Source organism: Podarcis filfolensis (assembly GCF_964270895.1).
Source record: "Podarcis filfolensis genome assembly, chromosome: 1".
Classification (NCBI taxonomy): domain Eukaryota; kingdom Metazoa; phylum Chordata; class Lepidosauria; order Squamata; family Lacertidae; genus Podarcis; species Podarcis filfolensis.
Genome location: NC_139604.1, coordinates 106,580,584 through 106,604,293, shown reverse-complemented (window position 1 = coordinate 106,604,293; position 23,710 = coordinate 106,580,584). Strand labels below are relative to the sequence as shown.

Below are 23,710 nucleotides of genomic sequence, written 5' to 3'. Positions count from 1 at the left end.
GTCATGCTGGCCACATGACCTGGAAGCTGTACGCTGGCTCCATCGGCCAATAAAGTGAGATGAGCGCCGCAACCCCAGAGTCGGCCACGACTGGACCTAATGGTCAGGGGTCCCTTTAGCTTTTACCTTGGGTTACATACGCTTCAGGTTACAGACTCCGCTAAACTCCTCTCTGCCTTGAGCTAGAGGGGAGGTGGTGGTAGACTATCAAATGCATTTACACCTGGCTTGAACCTAGGGCAGTTTTGGCAAAAGCGGAAGTGCTGTTCCTTTACACCAGGGGTTAGCAAACTTTTTCAACAGGGGGCTGGTCCACTGTCCCTCAGACCTTGTGGGGGGCCGGACTATATTTTTTGGAGGAGAAAATGAACAAATTTTTATGCCCCACAAATAACCCAGGGATCCATTTTAAATAAAAGGGCACATTCTACTCATGTAAAAACACGCTGATTCCTGGACCATCTGTGGGCCGGGCTTAGAAGGCAATTGGGTCGGATCCGGGCCCCGGGCCTTAGTTTGCGTACCCATGCTTTACACCATCTGAAGAGTCCTCAACATAAGACAATAAAGTCTAAAATTACCTAACTGCACCATTTCCCCCCACAGAACCTGAAAATTTGAAATAATAGATCCATCCCTCCCTCTCTCTCTCTCTCTCTCTCTCTCTCTCTCTCTCTCTCTCTCCCTCCTTTCAGGTGTAGTTCATGCATATGTAAAAGATTAATTGCAAGAGCTGTAGAGCTCTATGACATCATACACTCTGTGGCAGTTATTTTCAGTCGGTATAGTTATGGCAGTTAGTAGAACAGTCTTAATAGAGCAGCAGATGTGTTGTGCTGCTGTCTGCCTCAGAGTTAGTCTATGTAGGACGCATTAGCAATTTAAGAAACATTCACCTGCATTGTATATATTTTAATCTGCAACTGCAAATACACTAAGAAAATATTGTTTGTTCTTTAAACTTTAAAAGAGAATGTGTTGCATAGTTTTTTATAGGAGGGGGGAAAGAGAACTAATTAAAGGATCAAACGACCCAGGCCTGTCTTCTTCATCTTCTGCAAATGGGAATGAGAGTCCAATTCCCACAGTTCAGACAGTTTTGAACTAATTCAGCAAACTCTGTGAAACTGAATGAGTTATCTCCTTCACCAATAGACTTCTGACCACAGTACCTAATATAGTCACTAGGCTTCAGTTCATCTTCTCAGCTAGGAAGTTGCCGCTGCCCACGACACAAGATCAGTTTCAGAGATGCTGTTGCCATAACAACCAGGCTTTTTGGATTCTCTCTCTCTCTCTCTCTGCTGAATGGCTAGAAGAAAAGCAATACCACATCTGGAGCTGCAGTAACTCTTCCCCTACCCTCATTTTCATACTGAAACAGCAAAGCAGATGCAATTATCTTGCAAGCTTTGAATGAAATGTACCAAACAGCAGAGAGCAACAATCACCATCTCAGGCTCAGGCAATATAGAAATGCTTTATTGTACAGTCTGGGATCAACCTCACAGCTCTCTGATGGGGTGCATTGCTAGTGGAAACTGATATTCTTCTGTTCAGCTACTGTGTATCCATCATATGCAGCAATTAAAAAATATTGCATGTAGATGGAACAAATTTTCATAGCCTCCAGTTGTCAAGCAGTGTTAAACAAATCCCACAGATTCAATTGTACAGGTATCAGAGGAAAATAATGTTCTATTTTTAACACACCACTCCCCATCCATTTTCCATAATCAGGATTTTAGAGTACAGCTCCAGATCCCCTTTCAGGTAAGCTTTGTTTTACATCATATTTTTTTTTTTTGGGGGGGGGGAGAATTGGAAATCTTCACTTCAGAGTCAGATAAAGATCAGTACCTAATTTCCAAGGCAGTAGTCGACATGAGTGTGTTGTTTTGATCCCACTGAGTTAGAAAATGAGGGCAGACATCTCACGTGCATTCTAAAATGTGTTACTTATCACTTGTGAATCTTCTCTTGCTTCAGTATATGAACATTTCCCCAGTTCACAAGTTATTCTTTCCCAGGATAAAATGTTGCCAATGCCATGCACTGCACCAGAATCAGGTCTGTGTTAATGGAACCAGCTTAGTCTTGCCATGGTCTGAAGACGATTGGCTTGTGGTAGCACAGAGGTGAGCTTTTTCACAAGTGCTGTGGAATGTCTTCACTGCTGAGATGCAAGAGGCCCTTCCCACAGGTGATACAATAAATGCAAGACAGCTGAAAATTTTGATTGTAAATCCACTTTCCTGTATGGTCACTGCACTGATAGGATTTAAAGACTGGATACAAGCGAATTTTAAACTGCATTTCTGCCTTTCACACAATGGTAGAGGGAGGGAGACAGCACCGACAGCACTTTCGGAGACACACATGAAATGCGAGGTCATAAGAACAGAGGAGGAGTCATGGGAAAACAAGGAGAACATACCTAGAGACATCACCATGCCAACAAAAGCCCGTATAGTTAAAGCCATGGTTTTCCCAGTAGTGATGTATGGAAGTGAGAGCTGGACCATAAAGAAGGCTGATCACCGAAGAATTGATGCTTTTGAATTATGGTGCTGGAGGAGACTCTGGAGAGTCCCATGGACTGCAAGAAGATCAAACCTATCCATTCTTAAGGAAATCAGCCCTGAGTGCTCACTGGAAGGACAGATCCTGAAGCTGAGGCTCCAATACTTTGGCCACCTCATGAGAAGAGAAGACTCATTGGAAAAGACCCTGATGTTGGGAAAGATGGAGGGCACAAGGAGAAGGGGACGACAGAGGACGAGATGGTTGGACAGTGTTCTCGAAGCTACAAACATGAGTTTGACCAAACTGTGGGAGGCAGTGGAAGACAGGTGTGCCTGGCGTGCTCTGGTCCATGGGGTCACGAAGAGCCGGACACAACTAAATGACTAAACAGCAATGGTGAATATTAAAAGACACATGCTTGGTGAGCTTTTCTCTGTATCCAGAAAAAAAGGAGGGCCAATGAGAAGCAAAAGCCAAGAATTGCAAGATACCCCCCCCCCCAATTCTGGCATTTGGAATACATTTAACACTCAAAAGTGAATGTAAGGCATTGTTGTGATGGGCTCACCCCCTCCTGGCCCGGCCCTTACATGGATTCCTCCTTATGGCAAATGTGTCTTGCATTCTCAAAAGAGAGAGGCTTTGGCTATTTTGTTCCTCGGTTTCCACTTCCATCTCAAGCAAGCAAATGTGCTAAAAGAGAAGCTGACAGCACATGGCAACAATAGAAGGAGACAGAGGGATCAGGCTCTGTGCCGCAGTCCGCTTGCTTAAGCGGGAGGGATGTGGGGAGGAGCACATTCCAGACCTTCCCAGCCAAGTCAAATTGGCCTGAAAAAGACTTCCATTCCTAAGGATCTTTTAGATTAAACAGTGGCCTGAGCCAACCAGATTCCACAAAAAAAAATATTAATGTAACAACTGGTGTTCAATTACAGCTGTTCACTTGTATATTTTTATTCCCCTCATCATTGTTTGATTTCTCTATTTTTAGAGTCCTAAAAATGTGACTCTTGAGCTCATTGCCTGGTTTTCCAAACTCCTCTACAGATACTTTTTCAGCTCCTATTAGCCGATTTCAAAATGTATGATTAAAACCTTATGATAAAGATGTTGGAATTAATGTCAAGTCAGAAAACTGCAGTTACACATCTAAAAGGCAGACCAAGCATGCTTCCACACTCAGGTCATAAGGATATGATTTTGTCTCTGTGGAAATTGGGCACATTTCCATCTTGTTGCTGTTCCACTGCTGCTTGCCAGCCACAGCCGTAGGTGGAGCTTTGTGGAATGCATTTGGACAATGTTTTCCTCTCCTTCCCCTCAGACGCTCCTCCTCTGCTCTCCACAGCCTTTTTCCAATATGGGGGTGTGAGCAGGTGTGTATGGCCCCCCTTAAAGAAAACAAGAAAGTGTGCAGGCCAGATTTTCCTATGTATGGTTCCCAAAAGCTGACCATCCTTGCTGCCTACCCATAAATAGACTGCAAATACCGTAATGTTAGTCAATAGGCTAGGATTAGTCAAGTTTTAGAGCCACATTGCTACATTTTGCTGCAGCATGAACAAGCTGATAGTCTAACCTCCCTAAAAACAAATGAGGAGGAATGCTCAATAAGCAGGTTGTCTGGAAGTGGCCTATATCTCCATCTCATTTCCTTTGCAAGAAACAGCAAAAGAAATCACACGGGGAAGGGAGACTTTTCCCTCCCTGACACAGTCAGAGCCAACATTTTCCCTTTGTGTGGCTTTCATGTTTAGGAAAAAAACTTCTGATTGGTGTCAGTAAGACATTTGCCCCTCCCCAAGCATTGCAGCTGTCCACAGACAGTGAGTTTAGCTTTGACTGCAGTAGGAAGAAAAGAGACAAGCCTTTTCTGCCACTGCCTCCCTTCCCTGTAAAGTTATGTGCCTAAAATGAAGGATATGTAGCTAGATGCTACACTGTAAGTGTAACATATAGTTTGACCCTCTTTGTTACTTATTGTGGATGAAGACGGAACAAAGGCTTCCTCTTAAGGAAGAACAAATTAAGATACCTGCAAGCATCAGATAACTGTTGGAAATCCTTGTTTTATAGTACATGTTCTTCATATCCAAGGCTGAGTGGCTGTAATCAACTCCCACTTGTTGGAGAAGCGGCAGAAGAAACGACCGCTTGTTCTTCCAGTCATGCTTACCTCGAGGGCCATCCAAGTGTGGTCTCACGCAAGGCTGCAATGGAAAACTGGCAGGAGCACAGAGGTCGCACTTCATTTGTGTGACGGGTGCTTACCAGCATGCGGGCTGCTACCCTTTTCCTTCTAGATAAAAACACTTGCCTAACAAGTAATGTCTCAGTCACAACAGATTCCACCTCCACTCAAGTGAGAATAAGGAACAGCAGATTCCTTCGGAAGAAAAGAAATCCCCCAATGGGTAGATAAGCTTAATAAATTCATTTAGCTGTGTGAGAGGTGAGAGTAAAGACAAAAGAAAAAGGCATTTGAACACTAATGGAATTCATTTTGTTTTTATACAATGACAATATAAGAGAGGACATTCATATGGACCTTTTTCTCTCTTTTTTTGCTGGTAAAGGTATTCAATTACTATGTCCTAGGATTCCTGAGCTATAGATTTTTGTGCTACCCATCTACCCTTGCTACATAAGTGGCTACAAGGCTGCCAACAGGATTTCCTCGGTCTGATATATGTGTATTAGGCCCTCTGCCTCACCCACAACCAAGGGCAAAAATGTGCATAAAATTTGCATGCATATGCAGAAGTATGCAAATTTGTATCTTTTTTTGTTGTAGTAGAGGGCCCAAAAATTAAATCAGGGCCCACACACCAGTAATGCATTGTCCAAAAGACAGAATGCCAACAAGTGAAGCTTTTCCCATGATTGTATTTCCAGGTCTTAACCTGTTGAGCTTCTTCCTGCCCAACAGCTATTAAGGACACCAGAACCTTTATGAGTTGTGAGTTCATTACATTACTGGAGGTTTTTCATAATTGGCTCTTAAGCTGGCAATATTATGCATGAGACCAGGTATTACATATCAGATTGTGGTGCAGAAGGGAATGGTCAAAGGGATTCAAGATTTATTGTAACCAAGGTCACGATTCCACTGCAAGGCAAGGCAGTGCATTCTAAGAGAAGGTCTTTATAAAGTACTAGAGCAATGCTAGTGTATATCCTAGAAACAACTTGTTCCAAAATTTAGATTGTGAGCTCCTCATGCACACTGATGATATTCTCATTGGTTTAACTGAACATGCCATTAATAACTTTAAGAACCATAGTCAAAACAAAAAATTTTTTTCCTGCCAGTAGCACCTTAAAGACCAACTAAGTTAGTTCTTGGTATGAGCTTTCGTGTGCATGCACACTTCTTCGGTGTATCTGAAGAAGTGTGCATGCACACGAAAGCTCATACCAAGAACTAACTTAGTTGGTCTTTAAGGTGCTACTGGCAGGAAAAAAATTTTTTTGTTTTGACTATGGCAGACCAACACGGCTACCTATCTGTAACTGTTTAAGAACCATAGTCCAGGACTGAGCCGTTCTGTAGCAATGCTGTCACATTGAACCAAATCTGCTTTAAGTGCTTGGCAATGCCTGCTGTAGTTGTTATGAAGCTGACGATGTTGTTGAACTTATATGCCACTTTCCTACAAAGCATATGAGGTGAATTACTGCTGTAAATGCAACACAATCTCAGCTCAGAGGTACTATACTGAACAGGGAGCTACTGTACTGTTGCTAGGGAAAATTCTTTGGCTGAGCCAGGTTGCCTGGCTGAAAGAGAGTAGACTCAATTTTCCAAGGGCCTTTACCTCAGCTGTGCTGTAGTCCAACCATCACCACCAGGGCCACTCTGAGACCTTTTGGCCCCTGAGGCAAGATGTGCTACCAGTGCTCCTAACCAACAGATCCAGGCCCATGTCCTGGTCATGCCACCCAAAGCAGCTGCCTCAGGTTGCCTCATTGGCACTACTTTCTAGCTGCTTTCCAGCCCTCAGAATTTGCTGCCTGAGGCAGCTGCCTCATGCTACCTCATAACAGGACCAGACCATGCTCTCTCCCTCCCTCCCTCCCTCTCCTACATACTCCATTAGCATCATTCCAGCTTCTACTGAATAAAGAAAGAATAACCCGGCAGCTCTCATTTGGAGCCTCTGAGCCAAGGGGATTCATCAGTCAGGCTGGTTTCTTCTGAACCCAAAATAGGCTTTATTAATAGTCCATGCAGGGATTTTTTTTATCAGCTGGTGGCTGCCCTGAGCCAGGAGCAGAGTCAAGTTACTGCATCCGTCCGGGAATCTCGACTATTCCAAGAGTAGGAGTGAGCTGCTGACTCAGGAGGTTTTCTGGTATTTCATGGGAGGCCCACAGACCCTCCAGAGCAAAGCGAACTATGGAATTGACTCCCTTTCTTTCTGGCTCCATGCCTGACACTCAAAGTGGAGTGAGGCCATTTGAGCTGGTCTGATTCCTCGTCACCAAGCCACTTCCACATGTGCAGGCAAAGAAAAAACTCTTTGAGAAGCACAACAGGGCAGACTTCCTTTTAAGGACTTCTCTGATCTATATCTTCCCTTAGTCTGTTACATGTTTCCTCATGGTTCCATTATTTAAGGAGCAGTTTTCAAACTGTGCAGGGCCAGCCCAAAGCCATCCTCCTGCGTGAGATGGAAGACAAAATGGCGCCTTTCCCTCACCTAAGTCCGGCCAAATGTTTATTGCAGCAATTTCCCTATCACTTGTTAGACCTGATGAATTTCAGCCTACTGCATCTGTAACAAGGCAGACTTCTCCCCCACGAGGGACATAAAAGGTAAAGGTAAAAGGACCCCTGACCATTAGGTCCAGTCGTGACTGACTCTGGGGTTGCGGTGCTCATCTCGCTTTATCGGCCAAGGGAGCCGGCGTATAGCTTCCGGGTCATGTGGCCAGCATGACTAAGCTGCTTCTGGTGAACCAGAGCAGCGCACGGAAATGCCGTGTACCTTCCCGCCAGAGTGGTACCTGTTTATCTACTTGCACTTTGATGTGCTTTCGAACTGCTAGGTTGGCAGGAGCAGGGACCGAGCAACAGGAGCTCACCCCGTCGCGGGGATTCGAACAGCCGACCTTCTGATTGGCAAGTCCTAGGCTCTGTGGTTTAACCCATAGCGTCACCCATGTCCCTGAGAAGGCTGCAATTTCCATTCTGACCTGTCTTTATCACTGATTGTAAAGGTTTTTTAAAGTGGAAAATGCTTTTAAAAATAAACAACCCTGCTCTAAACTTAAGCATGGCACACCATTCTTTAAAAGCGCATTAGACAAAATCATGGAGGAGAGGGCCATTGATGGCTACTAGCCATGTTGTCTATGCTCTGCCTCCATGTTGGGAGACCGCAATGTGCTGAATACCAGCTGCTGGAAACCACAGGAGGGGAGAGGCCTCTTGAGCTTGAATTCTTTAATGGTTTCCCACAGACATCTGGTTGGCCACCATGATAACAGGATGCTGGACTCGATGGACCATTGGCCTGATCCAGCAGGCTCTTCTTATGTTCTCTTGTGAGGATTTTATTTCCAGCTCTCCTGTAGAGCTGCCTGGCTCTGGAGAGTGAGATTTCTGCCATGGATGTGCTCCTCCAGAAGAGAAGTAATGCAAAACACAAGTTCCTCAAACATGGGATTTAGTGGAGAATGCAAATATTTTCTATGCTGTCCATGTTTAGCAGGAAACATTTTCAGAAATAAAACTCATAATATTTCCAGGAAATGACTTAAATAGAGCTGAGCTAAACCTAGCCAACAAATGCTCACATTCATTTTTTGCCATTGCTAAGAAGGGAACAATGGTTTTGAGATTTGTTCAGAGCTAGATTGGAAATGTTGCTCTGCATTTGGGATGATGTCGCTGACATTGTCATGTAATATACATAGGCAATTATTCTGCAGTATGCTCTCAGCATGGCTGATGCAGTTTGCCGCCCCAATTCATGAGATTTATGACCTAGTGTACTGATCCTTTGATGTGCTGCTCCACCTATTCGATCATGTAATCTGAGACCACACATTTCCCACATGCGAGGATGCTCCTTTCCATTTACCAAAATGATCAGGGGGCCCTACCATCTTTTACCACAACATTTGTGGTCATTTAATTTAGAAAGGAGAGAAAAGGGGAAGGGGAGACATGAACAAGATCTATAAAATGATACATTCATTCCAGAGGTGCCAGAGAGGAAAGCAGGAAGAGAGTGCAATGGAGAGGGTCCAGTGATGAAGATGATTAAATTTATGACCCACCTTTCAGGTGTCAATCTCAGCCTTGAAAAGCACATAGAGCTGAAGTGTGAAAGAGTAAAACTCTTCCTCTTTCAGCTTTATGTGTTTTTCAGTATGTTTCCGAGCACAATTCAAAGTGTTGGTGTTGACCTTTAAAGCCCTAAACGGCCTCAGCCCAGTATCCCTGAAAGGGCGTCTCCACCTCCATCATTCTGCCTGGACACTGAGGTCCAGCGCTGAGGGCCTTCTGTCAGTTCCCTCATTGCGAGAAGTGAGGCTACAGGGAACCAGGCAGAGGGCCTTCTCGGTAGCGGCACCCGCCCTGTGGAACGCCTTCCCATCAGATGTCAAAGAGATAAACAACTACATGGCATTCAGAAGACATCTGGGCACCATGGGAAGTCCCAGAGGGCCTGATTGTACCCACAGTCACCATCTTGGCAACCACAGCACTTGAAGGATCAGCACAGTGTCTGACCCTCTAAGTGTCCCTATTTTCTAAGGACGTCCCTGATTTAGAAAAGCTGTCCTGGTTGTTGGAAACTGGGATCTGATTTGATCCCAGAATGTCTCATTTTTCCTTAGGATGTCCCTATTTTCATTGGAGAAATGTTGGAGGGGACGTCTCTAGTTTCATCAGAGAAATGTTGGAGGCTATGTGGCTGCATTCATAGAATATAGTAGACACCAGTATTTTGCCACCTTCAAGGTGTCAATGAAGTGGATCAGAAACACGGCCTTTGTTTAAGCGATCTAGAAAGTTAAAGTGTAGAGGGAAAGGGAATCACAACAAATGATATGTGTTGAAGGATGTATTGCCATGCTTGTTACTATGTTCTTATCTCAGCACCGGAGCTACACATTCAAAATAGTGTCTTGCCTCTGATAACAGAGGAAATATATGGCCATCATGACTGGCAGCTATTAATAGCATAATCCCCTAATCACCTTTTATAATTGTCCAAGTTGGTGGCCCTCACTATGATACTAAGCTAAATGGGCACAATTTGACTTGGTCTAAGGGCCTCTCCATACCAGTGGTTGTATTCTGCAACATGCCATTGAAGCAATAACAGTGCATTGGTAGTGATCTTATATTGGGCCATCCACATGTCGTTCTGTGATGCTCCCCCACATTTTTGCTGTCTGATGGGGCACTCTTGAGCCATGGTGCAACGAAAGCACGACACTAGCCCCCTGCCAGAAACTTTGTGGTGACAGGATTCCAGTAGGAAGTTATGGGACATGGACCAATTGGAAACAAAGCAGCATGTTTGCCTCAAATCCTTTGTATCATGAGCACAAATCATAAATACACACACACAAAAAAAGGATGTCTGCAGGAGCCCCTAGAGAGGCTCAGAAAACAAGAAGTATCCCTCCTTCCTGTTTTTGAACTCTAAGACCCTCATGATCTCTTCCAACTCTACAGTTCTATGATGCTCATGAGGTGCCTGGTTTTGAATGACTTTCCTCCCCATTGCTAGATATCTGGAGAAGCCCCAAAGCCACTCCCTAAATATATTCCCCTTCTTTTAAGCACAAGACCCTCTAAGCTATATGCATGATAAAACTGTCAATAAAACAGCTAAAATCCACAAAACCTTTTCTTTTAGAGATACATAAAATAATCCTCAATGGGATTCAGATAAATTCATGGTTTGGTTGGAAAACTGCATTGCAAAATTCGGGTAAGTGTGAATTTTGAACAACCATAGAATCATAGAATTGTGTAGAGTTGGGAGGGACCACGGGGATCATCTAGTCCAACCCCCTGCAAGGCAGGAATCTTTTGCCCAATCTGGGGCTTGAACCCACAACCCCGAGATTAAGAGACTCATGTTCTACCAGCTGACACATCCCTCTTCTGTTGCCAAACACAATGCCCTTCCCCCCCCACATTAGGTGACATTGCTTGCAAAAACGTGTACATTTGTCAAAACTGCATTCAAAAATGTGTTTATTAGGAGATATTCACACTAAATCCACACTAAAATGTGGGTAAATTTCCATGCGTTTTAAAAATAAACGGCTGTGTTTTGGTGCTCATATTGTTTCAGAAGGTGTGGGTTTGAGAGAATCCCCTTTAACCGTGAACTGAATCAATTTCTTCCCTGTTCCTCCTCAGAGCCTGTGATAAGCAGCAGGCCTTTGGGGGAAGATGGGGAAAGTTCCCTACAGCTTAAAGGAGGGAATGAAAAGCCAGGCTGGAAGAGGCACAAGTATGTTCCTCTCAATGGAAAAAGGACACAGTAGGTTCAAGGATCTGAGCCATGGCTCCGTTTCAACTTGTCTCCAGCCCTCCCAGAGAGAGGTTTGCTTCTCTACAGCACAGTGAAAACAATGCATCTTAAGCTTTAGGGACATGGCTCCCCATGATCCCTTTGGGGACTGTGGGCAGGTGAGAGTGGGTGGGTATCCCTGCTTGGTACCAGACAGTGATACATTAAGGTCAAAGACAGCTTTGCAGATTGCTGGCAGGATGGTGATGGGGAGAGTCATGCTCCTTCTTTGGCTCACAAGCTGTTTGTCTGCCAGGACTTCCAGAGGCTTAAGAAAACTTTCCAAGAGCAGAGTTCGTCTGAGGCATGTGTATGCAGGGCTGGGAGAGAGAGGGATACACAGACAGACAGACAGACACACTCTGAAATTTGGCCATTCAACTCTACTCCTGGCTTAAGGCTGCCAATGATATGTGTGAGAACAGAGCGCTCTCTGGTGGCTGTAAAGAGACACATGAACCCAAACAAACATTGGCTACGGGATTGCAGAGTGTTGCATGGACATCCCATAGAAGGCATGGCCCTTCTAAGGCTATTGATTTTTGACCAATGCAGAGTTTACATTGTAAGTTTGGGTGCAACTCAGCTTGCAGAAAGCCATTCGCATGGAGTTAAAAGAGACAGAATAAAGGACTTCCAGATTTGTATACTATGCCTGTACCTTGCACCTCTATGGTGACCTCTCTATCCTGTGAAATTTAGACTGATACACCTTAGGTTGCATCCTGTGAATAGTGAGCTATCCAGGTGCTCAAGAATTGAAGGGGTGTTGGAAGATTGGGTGCAACTCACTTTGCTTTTGTGTAACCTGTGTTGCATCCAATTTTTCAACAGATTATGACTTCAATATTAAGCCCGCTCCCCCTCTCCCAGTGCTCACCTCCTGCCTCCCATATTGCTTCACATACAGCCAGATGAAAAGTTCTGGTGAGTTGGAAACTTTACTCACTATTCTGTGACGTTTTGGACACACTAAAAATGCTGAAAGCTGTCCAGATAAAAGTGGCACTCTAAACCTTTGCTATGTGTTTTAACCTGCCTCTTCCTCCACTTGGCTTATTTGGCATGCAGCGGATCAGAAAATAGCACACCAGCAGATGACATTATAGTCCTTCATCTGTTCTGAAAAAAGTGGTGGCGCTTTGTTCCTGCCTGTCCTGGCTTCTGCCCAACACACGCAGACAGAGGCTCTTACTTGTAAGTAAGGAAGAGATCCTTGTTCAGGAAAGTGAAGGTACAGGCTCAGCAGCAGACACAGGGCCGAGGAGTCACGGATCAAGAGTTCAGGGGCAGGGCAGACAGCTTAGAATTGGACAAAAGTTATGAGGCTGTCCCAACAAGTTTCACCACCCTTTCGACCAGCTTTGAAAGATGAGGTGTGGCCTTAAGGGAATGTCTAGATTGAAAGTGCATGCTCCATCTGCAAAGGCATTCCATTGTTCAGACTCCTGTTCAGGCTCCCCTGCTCATAGCTGATCAAAGCCCTCCTCAGCCTCCACTGAGGTTGTCTGTTCCAGAGGAAGGTCATGGGGGGAGCCAGTATCCCTGCTTCCCCTTCCAAAGTGATAGAAGTCAGTTTGGAAAGCGAAGAGCCCTGCTCCTCCAACCCAAGTTCCCATTTCTTCCTCCTCTCGCATTGGAGCCTGCCATCACAAGCTCAATCACATCAGGGCTCACAACACAGCCTGCCTCTGCTCCACTCCACCCCTGCTTCCCAGAGCTCTACAGGAAACTGTTCAGGATTGGGCTGGGGCAGGGGAAGGTGGAGACAGTACAGCTGTGTGGCAGCGGCAGCTCCTTCAGGTCCTTTCAATTCTTTTGCAAGCACTCATAAAGGGCTCAAGCTTCTGTGAGTGCTAAAGTCCATTTTCCAATTTACACATAAAGTTATTGCCCCAATGGAAACCACAGCCCAATAGTATGTCAGTCTCTTGGTTGCTGGGGGTTCTGGTTTCTGGGAGAGGGACAGCATTGCAGGGCAAATGGAATGACACTTGGCATGAAAATCTGCCAACAGGGAGGTCTCCTACCACCAGGAATAAGTGCACAGCTGTTTTCTAGGTCATGCTCCCCGCAACTCAGAGAACAAATATGTAATGAAAAACTACCAGCAGAGATTTTTCCAAGGCACTAGTTCCAGGTACATGACTTTCAGAAAGCTTTTCCTTGTTCAGGATATTCCTTGACTTACAAAATCACGGAGAAGCTTTAGGACTGTAGCCAGAAGAGGAATGAGTCATCTGTAATAGAAGAACTCGTCTGATTTATACACTATCAGAGATATCCGTTATGGCTTTGACCTTTCCTGCTGTCTTGCGAAGAACATTAGCATCAATCGCATGGCCCAGATAATCTGCAGTGCTGGAAGCGGTCACATTTGTCCTTGCAAACTTTCCTTCTTTGGGCTCTCTCAGGCAGGGGTGGAGAAACTCTGGGCGGTGGGCCTAGTCAGGCCTCCCCATTCCTGCCTTGGACTCCTCTGAGCAAAGTGCAGGCTATAAATCAAAGAAATGAGGAAATATTTGGCTTGCTAGGACATCTGAGCAAAGCCACACAACTTACCCTACACCTGACGTCTGAATGGGGTGGGCACAGGTTGTGATTGAATCAGGAAGGCATTTGCAGTATGCTTTGAAGTCCTGTTGGTCGGCAGACTTGCAAGCACCAGCAATCAGCTGATCATCTGAAGAGAGTCTTGCCAAGCCTAAGGCTCAACTATTAGCTAGATCGACTGGAGGAAGTAGCTCTGGCTGTTTACCTATAATTCACCTAAACAAAATATGTGGCTTGTGTACTTGGCTCCTGGTTAATAAGGAGTCTGCTCCTGCATAGATATCTGCAAAATTTGGGGTGGGTGGGTTAAAAGCTGCAATAATTCCCTGGAATACAAAAAGAGGGGCACATTTCATCTCCAGCAATTATCAGAGACCACTGAAATGTGCTTTTATGCAATCAAAGCAATGCATTGTGATACTAAAAACAAGCTGCTTTATTGATAACTATCCTGTTTTTTGATGTTCTTAGAAGATTCTTTCTGCAACATGATACCCAGGCCTCTTCCATATTTCTGTTATCTGAAGCTCTGCCCAATGTAGCTGGCCTAATTTGAGATGCAATGCTCTCACTTCAGTAGGGACAGTTTCCATATGATGGACACATTCATGGAATTCCTGGTCATATTTCACAGGCAGTGGCGTAGCGTGGGTTGTCAGCACCCGGGGCAAGGCAAGTAATTTGCGCCCCCTAACCCGTGGATTTGCGCCCCCTAACCCATGGATTTGCCCTAACCCCAGATGTTGCGCCCGGTGCGGCCGGCCCCCCCTGCACCCCCCACGCTACGCCACTGTTCACAGGAACAAGAAGTGCAAGAACTGCTGTGACCAAACAGGCTTGTGATGACCCCTCCAGCCTTGAACATGTGATGGTATGGGAAAGGATGGGGCAATAAACTATGCAATCAGCTAGGCAATGAATGGAAGGTGGATAAACTGACTTTTGCTTTCCACATGCACACCCAATTGCAACGACATGTGCCAGCAGGCGAGCACAAAACAGGCAAGACTTCTGGAGATTCCTACAAGCCAGGAATTGCCTTAAGCATGGGAAATGTTTGTTTCTTGTTATTTCTGTTTAAATTTCCAATCTCGTCGTGGAATTTGCCTTCCTTCTGGGCTTAAGTAGCAAACTGCATTGTCCTTCTCTATGGATTTTCACAGCACAATTGGATGGAAGATACGGCACTTGATAGAACAAGCCAGGAAAGCTCTCTGGCTTCTGGGTGGGTGGGATGCGGGGCAACGAAGATGTAAAGGAAGGCTAAGTAAAACTTGTGGCTGCTGTTATAAAAACAGGAAGGTGTTGACCTGTTTGTGAGCAGCCAGGTATATGGAAGAATGGAAAGGACATAGGGTTGTTCTTGGCTCTGGGCTCCTCCAGACGCCTTCATAACTGTGCATTCCTGATGCTTTCCTGAGGGGGAACGTTCAAAGCAAATAGATTCTGAATTGTATCATTCTACTGTTGGAAGTCTGATGTATATTTCTAATTGGAGTGGGCCAGATGTCAGTTATTCTGTTGGAATATTGAGTAGGCTTGTTAAGTAATCCTACCGAAGTGGCTTGGAAAGGGTTAAAACATATTTTCGGATATCTGCAAGGGACATGTGATTATTGACTCAAGTTGTCCTCCTCAGGACCAGAAGAACTAAAGTGTTTTGTAGACAGCAACTGGGCAAATTTACCCCACAGGTGAATCTGGAGCTAAGTTGAACATATTTTGTGGGGCCAGGCTAAGACATTTTAATGCACCCAAGTATTTCAATATTGTTATCTATCTTTCACTCATTCCATGGATGGTTTTGAGTTGCTTGGTGTTTTAAAGGAATCCCTGGTGATAAATTTATGGTGGGAAATGTGTACTTGCAGGAATTTTTGAGTGTGTTCAATTTTATTTATTGTTGTATATTTTTAATATTTATTTCTTTACTATGTAAGTTGTGTTTAGGCCTTTGGGTATAATATGACACATAAATAAAGATATAACGACAACAACCAGCAAGGAAATTTAAGGATGGTGGAATAATGTGCTAAGGCCTACAAATAAAAACAGATGGAAGCTTGTTTCCATGAATTCACTCAGCAGGCAATTGTTGGTAACATCATGGGTGAGTTTCTCCTTAGAAAGGTAAGGTGACATGGAGAGAGGAGACTTCCTTTAATTTTGGAACTTCGCTGACACCTAGTGGCCAAGTGGTTGCAAAAGCAAAATCAAGGTTGCTCATCTATAGCACATATCTGTTGCTTTGAGAAGTTTTTCTTTTGCCCTGTCGCTTTACCCAGGAACAAACATCAACCAGGTTAACTGTGGAATGACGTTTATTCCAATTAGCATTAAACCACGGGTTTTCCTGGGGAACATGGCGGGACAAAAGAAAAACCTCTTGGGCTCGTGCCTGGAAATCATGAGACAAACAGAATACAGTGGTACCTTGGGTTAAGTACTTAATTCATTCTGGAGGTCCGTTCTTAACCTGAAACTGTTCTTAACCTGAAGCACCACTTTAGCTAATGGGGCCTCCTGCTGCCGCCGTGCCGCCGGACCACAATTTCTGTTCTTATCCTGAAGCAAAGTTCTTAACCTGAGATACTATTTCTGGGTTAGCGGAGTCTGTAACCTGAAGCGTATGTAACCTGAAGTGTATGTAACCTGAGGTACCATTGTAAACTGCAGGGATGTATGGATGAGTCCTAGTCTGTTCATTTCTACCACCAGTGTTTTGTTTTTTTCTAAAAAATGTTTAGGGGTACTCTCATTTCAACTCAAGAAAATCACCATTTTATAGTTCCAATTGGGAAAAATAAATACAGTAAATGGACAAAAGCAGAAAGATTCACAAAATGTTTAGGGGTATGCATACCCCTGCATACCCCCAGAAAAAGAAAGCACTGTCTACCACATCTGTTGCATTTAGGGAGCTTCCTCTACTTCTCATACAGTCCACTTCGAAGCCCACATCAGTGGGACATGAGGGTATTAGCTTTCTCCCACTGTCATTCCTAGTTACTGATTTTCAGAGGCCTGCTGCCTCCGATTCTGGCACACAGCCACCATGACCAGTAGCCATTGATAGCCCTACCCTCCTTGAGTACTTCTCGTCCCCTTCAAAAGCCATCTAAGTTAGGGTCAGGGGCATCACTGAGCCTTGAGGTGGTCATTTCATGCTCTGTGTGAAGACATGCTTGCTTTATCTGCCCTAATCTCCCACTCTTCAGCTTCACTGGATACCCCACATTGAAGTATTATGAGAGGGAGGAAAACTTTCTACCCACACCCGCCTTTCTCTCTAAACTAAACAGCTCCAATTGTTGCAAGCTTTCCTCATTGCTGTTTGTAAGAAATAAACCACAAGTGCTAGTTTGCCCATCACGGCAAGTCAAGGCTCACAGTTTGTTGTTCCTGCCTCTATTATTATAATAATAATTATTATTAATTATTATAATTATTATAATTTATACCCTGCCCATCTGGCTGGGTTTCCCCAGCCACTCTGGGTGGCTTCCAGCAGAATATAAAAACATAGTGAAACATTAAAAACTTCCTGATACAGGGCTGCCTTCAGATGTCTTCTAAAAATTGTGTGGTTCTTCATCTCCTTGACATCTGATGGTACGGCATTCCACTGGGAGGGCCCTACCGAAAAAGAAGGCCCGGTAACTTCACTTTTCGTAGTGAGGGAACTGCCAGAAGACCCTCAGAAGTAGACCTCAGTGTCCAGGCTGAATGATGGGGATGGAGATACTTCTTCAGGTATACAGGGCTGAGGCCGTTTAGGGCTTTAAAAGTCAGTACCAACACTTTGAATTGTGTTCAGAAACATACTGGGAACCAGTGAAGATTCTTTAGGACCAGTGTTATATGGTCTCGGCGGCCACTCCCAGTCACCAGTCTAGCTGCTGTATTCTGGATTAGTTATAGTTTCCAAGTCACCTTCAAAGGTAGCCCCACATAGAGCACATTGCAGTAGCCCAAGCGGGAGATAACCAGAGCATGCACCACTCTGGCAAGACAGTCTGGGGGGAGGTAGGGTCTCAGCCTGCGTACCAGATGGAGCTGGTAGACAGGAAGGGCAGAACAAAATGGGAATCATTTGGCAGTGCGCTCTGTATTGCTGCTACTTCATGTTTGGTGAATGAAGCTGATGTGGAAACTTTATCAGTTTTACAAATTCTCTTTATTTTGAGGGAAAACCTTCATGGGAAAACAAAGCTCGTTTCAACATGACAGCTGCAGAATTTTTGGTTTCACTGCTTTGCTACAGGAAGTCTCTCCTTTTCAGTGGAATAGCACAGATGGGTCCCTGACACAAAGTATAACTTAAGTTATTTTATGAATTTGGTTGTGCGGCTCTGATAGCTGTTTCCAGTACATGAGCTTATGTTTTGCACTTGTTTTACACAGAAATCTTATAGCCTCACTAAAGCAAGATCTCGCAACAAACTGAGGAATGAAGTTCTGTGGCATCAATATTTCATGATAAAGGACTAATCCACTCCAACTTTTAACATTTCCACGGACTTGCTTGGGATTTACTTCCAAGAAATTGTATGCAAGATTGCAGTGTGAAGAACTGAATCCTGACAATCAAGAGAGCCAATCATTTCCATCCTGTTGTCAGAATCTTCTCTCATCTTCCCATTTGGGCCCATTGCTGATAATTCTTGACTGCTCGCAGCTGGCATTTTTTCTACTGCTACAAACTTTTAGATTCTGGATGCCACTAGTAAGGCAACTGTCATAAAATATTCCCAATTATTTTCCATTGCTTCCTGAGACATGCCATATAAGCACAAGAAGCTGCCATATACTGAGTTAAGGCATCGTCCATTTAGCCCCATAGCTGTCAACTTTTCCCTTTTCTTGCGAGGAACCCTATTTGGAATAAGGGAATTTCCCTTAAAAAATGGGAAATGTAGACAGCTATGTTTAGCCCCATACATTCTACATTCACTGGCAGTCGATTGTCAAGGTCTCCAGTAGAGATCTTTCCCAGTCCTGCTCTCTGATAACCTTATTACGCCAGGGTTAAACTTGGGCCCATCTGCACACAACACCTGTGCCCTATCACTGAGCTGTGGTCTCCACTCTCTAGCTAAAGGACCCATTTTTTTCAAGCAACCTATCAGGCAGCTCTCCATTAAAAGGCATCCCCATTTCACAATACAACATAACCTTAAACTGGGGACACACCTGGGTAGGGATGGGCAAATCTGTCAGTTTTTATTTCTCTCAGTTTCTAAGATTTCCAGTCTTAAGTTCGGTTATCCACATTCTCACATCAGTTTGTGACCTTTCTTTGAAGTTCTCATGAAAATTCAGTAACATTTTAGTGCAGATTTCTCCTAATATCTGCACTTTTGTATGCGATTCTGCCTAGCCCAATGCATCCTTATGTATATTATTTTCACCAGTATGTGCATTTTAATGCACATTTTACCCGAGTATATGCATTTTTGCATACATTATTTGGCTAGAGGACTGCATTGCAAAGTTTGAAGTTAGAATTTCGAAGGATGGCTGGATGGCTTCAATTTGCGTATTGTTTCAGAAACTGCAAATTAGGTAGATTTGCCTTTACACACAAATGGAATCAAAACTCTCTCCCATCCCTAGACCAGGACATTACTGACAAGCTTAGCTACATCCTATACATGATGTATAGAGAAACTTCTTTATAATTTAAAAATAGATATTAAAGCAAGGGGTTTTAACTTCCTCTGGCAGTCTTATTTTCTGTGCAAAATGGTCCTGACCTGACACATAGCAATGGCTGCCTCAACCAATCCTCCTTCAGAGATGCATCCAGATACTTCCATGGCTGGATAATTTTCATAACGCTGGTGTGGATACGCATCCAGCTCTGCTTCTTCAGCAGCCATGTGTGCGGAAGGCTGCTTCCAAGCACAGAGCTCTCTTGCCAAACTCACCAAAGTATCTGATCCCAATGAATTCTCCTTGCCTTCTAGTGAACCTGAGTGATAAGTTTGTGTCTCATTACTCCTCATGCGTTCACGGTGATTTCATCCCATCTTGCTGTGAGACCTGAGAATTTTGGAAGCTGGTTGACTTTCTTAATCATGGAGAAGAAACTTTTCTTTAGTATGTTTAGCGTTGTCGTATTATGATTCCAGTGTATTCTGAGGTAGTAAAATATCCCCCCCAAAAGCCATGTACACTTAAGGAAGTTTTTACACTGCACTGTGTTGTAGGGTATGGAAATCAAACCAGACTGATTTGCCCTGTGCTAAATCTCCTTTGGAGATTTCCTGCTCAGCGACTGAGGGGACTAGAGTAACTCCCTACAGACTTAATTATCTGTTCTTCTTTGCAATTTTCAATCTGAGTCTTTGTTGCATCTTGGCAACAGTGTTATGCTCTTGGGCCCATTGGTAGTGGTGTCTGTGAGGAATATGTTTGTTCCCCACAGGCATGACTCTGTAGGACTTAGCCATGTCGCTCGGTTGGATACTGGAATCCACTTCTAGTTCTGAGGTGGCCATGTTGTAATGGGAACGAACGGGGGCTTCTGAGCAACTTAGGTTGGGCTCAGAGTAGAATTTCACTTCCAGGTTGGAGGCTGGCATGCCCCTTGAGGCAGAATGTGGTTCGCTCTGGGAGAGTGGGTTGCTGGAAGAGGGCGCTTGGCCAGCAGAATGTTGGCTGCTGGTGGACACTCCTGCCGCCGCTGGGTAATACCATGAGCTCAGAGGGGTGGCTGAGGAACGGGTGGGTGGAGGACTATCAGGCTCCGCCTGCGCCACTGACTTCTGGCTGGGAGAGATCACCATTGAGCTGTGCGGTGTGGCCACTTCCACGGCACTCCTGAACGTCTGCAGCACACGCTCATTCTTGTGCTTCTCCTTCTTCTTCTGCGACTCCTCCAGCCTGAGCTGACGCCGCTGGTCACGCACCATCTGATTCCGCGTGTCCACCAGGCCTCTGTGAAGCAACAGGGAGGATAGGTAGGAGAGGATTAAAAAAAAAGCAGGAATGAGGGAACTGAAGGCATTTTGGGATCAAAATCAACTTCAACAAAGCTACAGTTCCCAGGAAACTGCAGTTCTCAGGATACTTTGGGGAAGATCATGTGCTTTCAATGTATGGTGTGCAGCCTAAGTCTCTACTAATGTCATTTTCTTCATTTGCCATTTTCTAGTGTCATTTGAATTATGGTGCTGGAGGAGACACTTGAGAGTCCCATGGACTGCAAGAAGTTCAAACCTATCCATTCTTAAGGAAATCAGCCCTGAGTGCTCACTGGAAGGACAGATCCTGAAGCTGAGGCTCCAATACTTTGGCCACCTCATGAGAAGAGAAGACTCCCTGGAAAAGACCCTGATGCTGGGAAAGATGGAGGGCACAAGGAGAACGGGACGACGGAGGACAAGATGGTTGGACAGTATTCTCAAAGCTACTAACATAAGTCTGACCAAATTGCAGGAGGCAGTGGAAGACAGGAGTGCCTGGCGTGCTCTGGTCCAGGGGGTCACGAAGAGTCGGACACAACTAAACGACTAAACAACAATGACCGGTACAATGATTTCCATACACTGCAGGGATGGACAGAAGGTTGTACTTGCAGATAAACATCTGGGTGATATGCAGTGCATCGGCAAAGATTTCTGACTCCTCCCATTTGTTTATCAATGGCAGCAACACACACACCAATTACACTGCTGAAAGGAAAAAAGCTGTAAAGCAGGGAAGAGGAATTTTTATTGATCTGAGGGCCAGCCTGAGTTGGATACACACCACAATCCCAGCTCAAGGATCTATTCCACCCAGGCAAAAGTACCGGAGGATGTGGGTCAGGGCCCCAGTAAGGGGTGTTGCAAGGGCCAGAGAGGGACGTCTGGAGAGCTGCTTGAAGTTCCCCATTTCTGATACAGAGGGTGGAATAACCGGAGGTGTTTTGTGTGTGTGGAAGGAATGTACAATCAGTTCAGTTTTGGTACTTGGACCAAATTCCTGGGCTCAGAATTATTTTATTCTAATTGTCCATCTTTTATTGTGGCTCCAGTTGGTGGACCTCAACCTTCCAGTAAAAAATGAAGCAGATCCTGCAAGTCTTCCCGTTTCTGTTATACAGAGGAGCCTTGTGTGAGTGAGCTGCAAGGCTGGGTGGATGCAGGGGCAAAGGATGCTTCCAGGTGAGAAGTCCATCCACTGGTGCACTCAGCAATATAGTAGAACCACCACCTTGAAGGCCCTGCCTTAGTACGCAGCACATAGCATTGCTTTGTCCTGTTGCATGGGTTTCTTTTCTTGTATCGCTTCCTTGAGGGCGCTTCGATCATCACTGTGCTTCAAGTGCTTCTCTTCTGAGTTACCAAACCTGTCTAGTATTTATACTAGGATACTATTTTGCAGTTGGAGGGTTAGTCTGGATGAGCTCACTCCCAGTCCTGTCTATAACTGCAAAACTAAGGTTTGCTCAGGAGAGTGGTGATAGAACCAGCAGGACCGCTGGAGATCATCCTGATGGCACTGGCAAAGTAGTCAACCATGCAACTGTTGCGAAGAAGATTTCTATCGATAGATGGGGCCTTCTGGAAGCAGAGAGTCATCTGGTAATCAGGTGTTCACATCCCACCTCCCTGGGCAAAGTGGTATCATTGGTGTGTAAGACTGCAATAGACTGGCAGTCCTGGAAATGAGTGTGAAACAGACACATAATTTCTCCAGGGGACATGTTTATTCAGCATTCTTCTTAATTTGCTTATGTAGCAGCTGGATGATGATGTGCACTCTTTACTGAACATTTGTTATGATTTGTTTATGGGGTGGTTACATAACAAGGAACATTCATTCTGATTTGCTTGTGGTGTGTCTACACGCCCTCCCTAGAAATGGGAAGGCCTGGAAAAAAACCGGAAAAATTGGGGGGGCAGGTATTTTCCCCCATTTTTTTCCAAAGCTGTTTTTTTCTGGAAAAAAATGAAAAAAACAGTTTGATATACAGTCATACCTTGGGTTGAATACGCTTCAAGTTGAGCACGTTTGAGTTGCACTCCGCGGCAACCCGGAAGTAACGGAGCGCATTACTTCCGGGTTTCGCTGTGTGCACATGCACAGACACTCAAAATGACGTCACACGAATGCGCAGAAGCGGCAAAAAGCGACACGTGCGTGCACAGACATGCCATCGTTAGTTACGTTTACCTCTAGATGCGAACGGGGCTCCAGAACAGATCCCGTTCGTATCTTGAGGTACCACTGTAGTTTGAATATTCCACACCCACCCACCCCATTTTTACAGAAAAAAAACAGTTTTGGAAAAAACTGGGTTTTCCCCATTTTTTCCGGGTTTTTCCTAGGCCTTTCTGTCTCTAGCCCTCCCATCAATCGTTTGTTCATCTGACACTTTTCAATGCAGTTCCCTGTCTCTTTCCAAATTGCAAAAAGTCTGTGTGTTGTTTTTAAAGTGGATTTGTTGCACTCAGGCAACAGGGTGCTTTGAGGCACTTTAACTGCGCAGACCGAAAGTATTAGTATGTACTTGAATTTGGAGGGCACAAACAGAGACCTGACTTTCTGTCCTAGCTGGTTGACACCCCTGCTGCTGCTGCGTAAGAACTCTAACTTGGTTGCCTAAGCTTGCATTCCCCTCTTCCCTCCCCATTTATTTTTCTTCAAGTTTGTCATCTCTTTCAGATTGTAAGCCTGAGGGCAGGGTAGCGACAGTCTCGCTACTGAGCTTCTAAGCAGCTCTGAGACCCCTTTTGGCCAAAGTGAAAGCTTTTAGAGAATACTTTTACATGTGCAAACAAACAGGATGCCGGGCACTGTGCAGAACAGAGGAATAATGCAGTCTGCTGCACATAACATTTCGTATTAGGATTTTAAAAGAAGTTCGGTTTCCCAGGAGAGTTAGCCAATGCATCAATTTTATTCCATTCCTGCCCTTCTTTCTCTCCATCTACAGAGGCTGGATAAAGCCTTTAAAGAAAGAACAGCCCTTTGATTGGATCGTCATCCTTGAACCCGGGAAACCAAGAGCCAATTCAGATGTTTGAAATAAGTACAATATACAGTCCTCCTGGGCTCGCTTTGTTCTCTGCGATTAAGAAGCCAAC

At 44.7% G+C, this 23,710-nt stretch overlaps 1 protein-coding gene and 1 long non-coding RNA gene across 3 annotated transcripts in view; one reads left to right on the top strand and one right to left on the bottom strand.

The window, feature by feature from the left end:
- The first annotated feature begins 793 nt into the window (after window positions 1-793).
- On the top strand, window positions 794-23,649 carry LOC310766793. Its single transcript, XR_014550416.1, has 3 exons — window positions 794-1,773; window positions 5,425-5,488; window positions 23,560-23,649. It is a non-coding gene; the product is annotated as an uncharacterized lncRNA (long non-coding RNA).
- LRRC74A (leucine rich repeat containing 74A) overlaps window positions 23,505-23,710 on the bottom strand; it is a 35,181-nt gene continuing 34,975 nt past the window's right edge. For both annotated transcript variants that reach the window (XR_014548859.1, XM_083616691.1), the window contains one exon: window positions 23,505-23,710. The gene's annotated coding sequence lies outside the window, so the exon portion shown is untranslated.